A 6,302-nucleotide genomic window follows, 5' to 3' on the forward strand; every position below is an offset into this window, starting at 1 on the left:
CAGCTGTGACTAGTTGGCCATCAGCTGTAACCAGTTAGCCATTGGCCACTGATTAACTGTTGTGGCTGAGCTTGCAAACGCGGATTGCAGTTAGCAAGGGTTTGTTGGTTGGCAGAGAAGTGGAGGGCGGATTGCAGCTAGCAAGTGGAGTTAGTTGGTTGGCAGAGAAGCGGACGGCAGGCTGCGGATCATGTGGCTTCTGCTTCCTGTGTCTTCAACCCAGCCGCCAGCGAGAATATAGTGGTATGACTCCCCTATCTTGGGCTCCGTGGGTGTTCCTTTTTGGCCTCACTACATCCTGCGTTCTTGTGCAGGGAGCAGGACTAGAGTCCCTGCATGATACTCCTCAGTCTGCTCTCTGTGTGCCTCCGACACTCCCCGAGTCATCATCCCACCGCTGGAGCACAAGGTGAGTGGCTGTGAGCGAAAGAGTCTATGTGTAGGCTGTTTAAGAGGAGGTCTGGTTTTTCTGCAGCCTTCTGTCCCACCACGATGGTCGGAATTTCCACTGTTTTTCACAGCTAGATCTTATGGGGTTCTTCCTCCTGGCACCAGTGCTCTGGGCTGGGGAGCCTGGTGTGGGGGTCTGGGGTCCCTTGCTCCTTTGGGGTGAACCTCTGAGGCCAAGGTATCCCTCCTGATTCTCAATAGCAACAGAGAGGTTTGGGGCCCATTCCGTGTCTCCACTCCTCCTACCAGTCTCCATGTGGCTTCTTCTTTACGTTTTTAGTTATAGGACTTCTGTTTGGCTAGACTTCAGATGGTTCTCCAGGTTGACTGTTCTATAATTTAGTTGTAATTTTAATGTGTTCATGGAAGGATGCAGGCACAGGGTTTATCTACTCCATCATCTTGGCTCTCTCTCCTGTATCAGCTATTTTTTTTTTTAAATGCAATGTTGGTGATCACACTGGATGACAGATATCCTCATATACCACTATAAATGCACAATCTTTAAAAAGGGTAACTTCTCTTTCAATATGTAAAATATATGTATGTTTTTACATAGAAATTCCAATTCTAAACATTTCTTCTATTTGCACATATTTACCAAAAAATGTATACAAAGATGTTTGTCACAAGATCTTGTAATAGTTAAATATCTCATCAATAGGAGAGTAATAATACTATATAATACTATGGTACTTTCATACTACTGTGAAAGAGTGAAATTTTGTATTTTGTTTTAGAAACTAAATCAACTATAGATGCCAATTTTTTAAATTTGTTCAACTAACAAGAAGAAAAGGATATCTATGATTTTGAGTCCAGTATTTTCCATTACCTGGCAAGATAATTTACATAATTTATATATTGATGTATTCATTTTAAGAAAATGAGTGAGATCATATTAATGGTTAATTATCACAAGTTCAGTGAGAATTTTTTTTTTTTTTTAATTTGGGAAGGGGAACAGGACTTTATTCGGGAACAGTATGTACTTCCAGGACTTTTTCCAAGTCAACTTGTTTTCCTTTCAGTCTTAGTTGTGGAGGACACAGCTCAGCTCCAGGTCCAGTTGCCATTGCTAGTTGCAGGGGGCGCAGCCCACCATCCCTTGCGGGAGTTGAACCGGCAACCTTGTGGTTGAGAGCCCGTGCTCCAACCAACTGAGCGATCCGGGAGTTCAGCGGCAGCTCAGCTCAAGGTACCATGTTCAATCTTAGTTGCAGGGAGGAGATGAACTGGCAACCTTGTAGTTGAGAGCCCACTGGCCCAGGTGGGAATCGAACTGGCAGTCTTTGGAATTAGGAGCATGGAGCTCCAACTGCCTGAGCCACCGGGCCAGCCCGGTCAGTGAGAATTTTTAATTTCCTGAACAAATATAATTGCCTAAGGCATATTACAGTCTATCCTGTATTTACTTAAGTTTATAGGTTGTAACCTTCAGTTGCTGGCTATCACACTTATCTAAATTTAAAAGACAGTATAATCATACTTGAAAGAAAATGATATCTATAAAATTAAGCTTAAAATCTTTGTCTTGTCTCTGAGCACCTCTCTCTTTAGTAGATGGGATGCTACCCAATTCACAAATCATTCAATAAAGCCAATCTTTAAATTTAAAATTTTAAATTTAAAAACAAAACAAAACAAACAGACTTTGTCTTGGCTGCAAATTTTGTCTGTTGTGTTCTTGAGATTATCAACTCTAAGCATACTTTATCTTTCTTCTTTTGGAATTAACCTTGTAAATGGCTTCATCCTCTTTTTTTCCTCAAGATTTCTTATTAAATACCATTGAGACTTGGAAACCATGTTTTATTTTATTCTTATTTTAATCAAAGCTTAACTTTAAAGGTATAAGTTACTTGTGACTAAACCAACTTGACAGGACTCTTGCTAAAATTGGGCAATGCAAGAAGGACATGGAAGTCCAAACGTCGGGACCTAGTGATAACACATTGATAGACTAAGTGATAGGGATCTCGAGACAAATTTATTCATTAAATAAATGGTCAAGTGTCACTGGGGGCTGCACTTTGTGTAATCAGCAGAAGCAGCACAGGAACTCACACACTTGTAAATTCACTGAAATGATTGGCAAAGGTACCAAGTCATAAGCAATACCTAGGGGGAGAGAGAAGTTCCCTTGTCCCCAAACTGCCACATAGCCCCTAGAGAAAAGGGGAGGGAAGTGAGCTTGGGCTGCCCTGCGGATCTCCCCAATGTCCGGGCCAGCTGGCCCTGCACACCTGCCTTCCTGAGGTTTTCCCCTCTAGTCTCTCACTTATGCCTCATAAATTGCTACACTTCTCAGCTTCTTCCCTGCAGAAAAAATAGAGATTAATTACAACATCCTATCAGTTCTATGAATTTTTAAATGTATCACCTAAATGAAATTTAATGAGTCCCCAAAGTGGATGGCTAATGTTTGTGAATAGCACTCCAAAGTATGATTGTACAGTGTAAGTTGCCCACTAGAACTTCTAATTGTATGCTGCACTTGAAAAAAACAAAAATTCACCTCTGGAAAATGAACACTCCACTACAAACCATGAATAAAATAAGGCCTGCTTTGCTCTATTTGAGTAGAAGCTTTATTGTTTCCCAAGGGCCATTCTTCCAATTTGCAGTGGGAGCAGAAATTCTCTCACCTATTGAGGCATTCAGGGAAACTAAAGCAGCCCACAAAGCCAGGGGATGGTTCCCTCTGTCCAGAGATTGGCATAGCCTAGAAGGGGAAATCCCTGGGGACAGTGTAAAAAGACGCCTATCTCATGGAAAGGCCTCGGAGATAACAAGAAAGCTGTGCTCTCAGGGAGCAGACACACCCTCTGCTTCAAGATAAGAACTGGAAGCACAGCATGAGCAAGTCATATTCCGATAAAAGGCGGGGGCATTCTGTTGTACATGTCACTATTGAAAGCATCATTGCAAAAAGCAGAGATAACACAGGAGGACAAGAGATGCAGACCCAGCAGGAATGCTGGCTCCTCCCAAGATCGACCCCAAGTAGGTAGAGAAGGAAAGCTGAGAAGTCCTAGATGGGGGAAGTGCTTTGAATGGGTTTGTGTAGGGTGCGGTGGCTTTGGCCTGGAACCGGAGGCAGCCCCACAGAAGAGGACAAAACGAAAGGGGAAATATTGGAGTTCAGGTTTTGCTTGTCCTCTGCCTCTGTCGTGGAACAAATACTGCCCGTTCCCCTGCCTGAAGTGACTCCGACCACTGGTGTGCTGGAGCTGGTACGGTAGCCAAGTGTTAAATTGGCAGGAACTTTGTAAGCCAGTTTTTAAATATAGCCATAAATAAAAATTATAATTGTACAAACTTAGAATTTAAGTTATGTTAAAAACAAAAGCCAACACTCATGTTTATAGCAGTATTATGCACAACAGCCAAAAGGTAGAGGCAACCCAAGTGTCCATCAACAGATGAGTGGATAAACAAAATGTGTATACATACACATAATGGGATATTCAGCCTTAAAAATTTTTTAAAGGAAGGAAATTCTGATACATGCTACCACATCACTAAACCTGGAGGCAATTATGCCAAGTGAAATAAGCCAGACACAAAAAAGACAAATACTGTATAATCCCACTTATATGATGTACCTAGTCAAATTCATAGACACAGAAAGTAGAATGGTGGTTCCCAGGGGTTGGTGATAGGAGGAATGGGGAGTCGTTTAATATGTGTAGAGTTTCAGTTTTGCAAGGCAAAAATTCTGGGCATTAATTACACAACAGTTTTATTTGTCCATGTGTTATGACCATTATTAATTATTCTTATGCTCAAATTGTCCCCAACATACCCACCTGGCGCCCCTTCAGTCCAATTCTTGTGTCCTTTTGACATGACCTCATTAGTCTTCGAGCACTCCCACTGCTTGGAATCAGCCATTTCCTCAAGGAACCATTTAGTTGGAAGGAAATAAACAATACAGAGCAGCAAGAGCTGGGTGTTCTGTAGTGTTTACTGTTCCTAGGCCTTTTACAGTGGAAAAAGCAAGGACTTTTTAAAATCATCAGTGTATTCCTCAGTAAGTGTAAATCATCAGTAAGAATTCTCAACTTCATGAAGTTCTTCCTCACCTTTCCCTGTTCCATGTCTTTATCTCCCTTTTCCCTATTGATTCCCATTTATATCAATATCTTTACTCATTTGCTGTATCCTACAATAACGCACAAAACCAGTTACACAATTAGAAGACCGACAACAACCCCATGACATAATGTTCAAGGCTGCTTTGCAGATGTATTTGTCCTTAGAATTTCTCCTCATAAGGATGTAGAGTCAGTGTGCTGTGTTCAGAAGTAACTTGAATTATATTTTCTTTGTGTTTGTTTTTAATATTTATACATTGTTGATTTCATTTGGTTCTCTTTGCATTTGATTTTAGGCTCTACTTTTTAATCTTTTTTTGTTTACTTTTTAGCTTTCTCCCTCCCTGTCAATAGTAAAAAGTGCTAGCTTTGCCTGGCAGCTTCTCTTTCTATGGTTCTGAATATAGTCCCAATATACTATTTAGGATCTGTTGGAAAATTCTGACATATTATTGCAGAGAAAGAAATGTAAGAGGTGCATCGAAGGGAGGGGAATAGGCCTGAGCCAGTTCCCTTTTCTTTTTAAAGAGTGAGGCACAGGAATAGCTGTAAGTATATATGAGAAGGAATTGAGAAAGGGTCTACAAACAGTCCAGAGGCGAGGCTGCTTCAGAGGAGAAGGGAGCCTCAGCAGGTGGAGAATTTGCAGTGGTCTGAGTCAGCCAAATTCTTCAATACAGCCCAACCCAAGTATTCAGATGCCACTCTTTCCTGATCAATATCCTCACCTCCTCATAAGAGACTAGACAGGCTATGAACTGAACTACAAAAACTTGGCAACACTGAGAATCAAATGTTTATTCGGCTTACAACTGTCTAAGTTCTTCGGCTGCAAGAGCTTATGTCTTGAAAAAGAATCTCGCCTTTGGATTTCAATTGACAGCTTGAACTAATAATTAGAAATCTCAGCTTGTTCTTTCCTTGAGATGTTCAGCAATATTAGAAGCACTCACAGGACCTCCACACCCCTTGAATCCCGCCAGCTCTTCATCCCACCTATGGCAGTAGCACTGGAAGCCCAGAATCTTGCCTTCAGTTGACCTAACAGTACACGTGATCCACAGAATGATTTAATTAGCTATTTTGCTACTATTTACCATGGGCTGTGAAAATCCAGCTCCTAAATGTTAGCTGGGTTCTCCTTGCCTTCATCCCAAACCAGGCCAAATAACACTAATCTCAGCTTTCCTGCCATCCCCACCCCAGCACCTCTCCCTGAGGGTCTATTGCCTACAGCCATCCCTGGTAAAAATTTCTCCAGCGGTTAATTTCTTGAAACATTACTTAATGAGTAGCTCTCAGATTAACTGAGAAAGTAGGCAAGAATAAAGAGAAGCTATGCAAATAATACCACAGCCAAAAATAGAACCAGGGAGTCTGTCTGCTGGGGCACTGCTACCGCTGCTATGAAACACCGGAGCCGCGGCTGGCACTGTTGTCATCCCTGGTATTCAATACTGGATCCGACCGTTGGCAACACAGACACTGTTGTGCCTGCCAACTGGATGCTGCTGCCACTGACACCAGAAAGAAATCTCTACTGTCCTTGTTTCTTTGTGTCATTAGTTTCAAATTCAAAATCCCAGATGAGTGCATCTGATTGGCAGAGCCCAAGTCAAGGGCCTACATCCCAGCTGGCAGAGGAGCTAGAATATTAGGTGTCTGTTCATTTCAACTTCTCTTTTGGGAGGCAAGGAATCCCTCAAATACGAAGAGGTTTCAAATGTCAAACATTAATAATTACAAGTGTCC

The sequence above is a fragment of the Rhinolophus ferrumequinum genome, chromosome 24 (assembly GCF_004115265.2).
Source record: "Rhinolophus ferrumequinum isolate MPI-CBG mRhiFer1 chromosome 24, mRhiFer1_v1.p, whole genome shotgun sequence".
Classification (NCBI taxonomy): Eukaryota; Metazoa; Chordata; class Mammalia; order Chiroptera; family Rhinolophidae; genus Rhinolophus; species Rhinolophus ferrumequinum.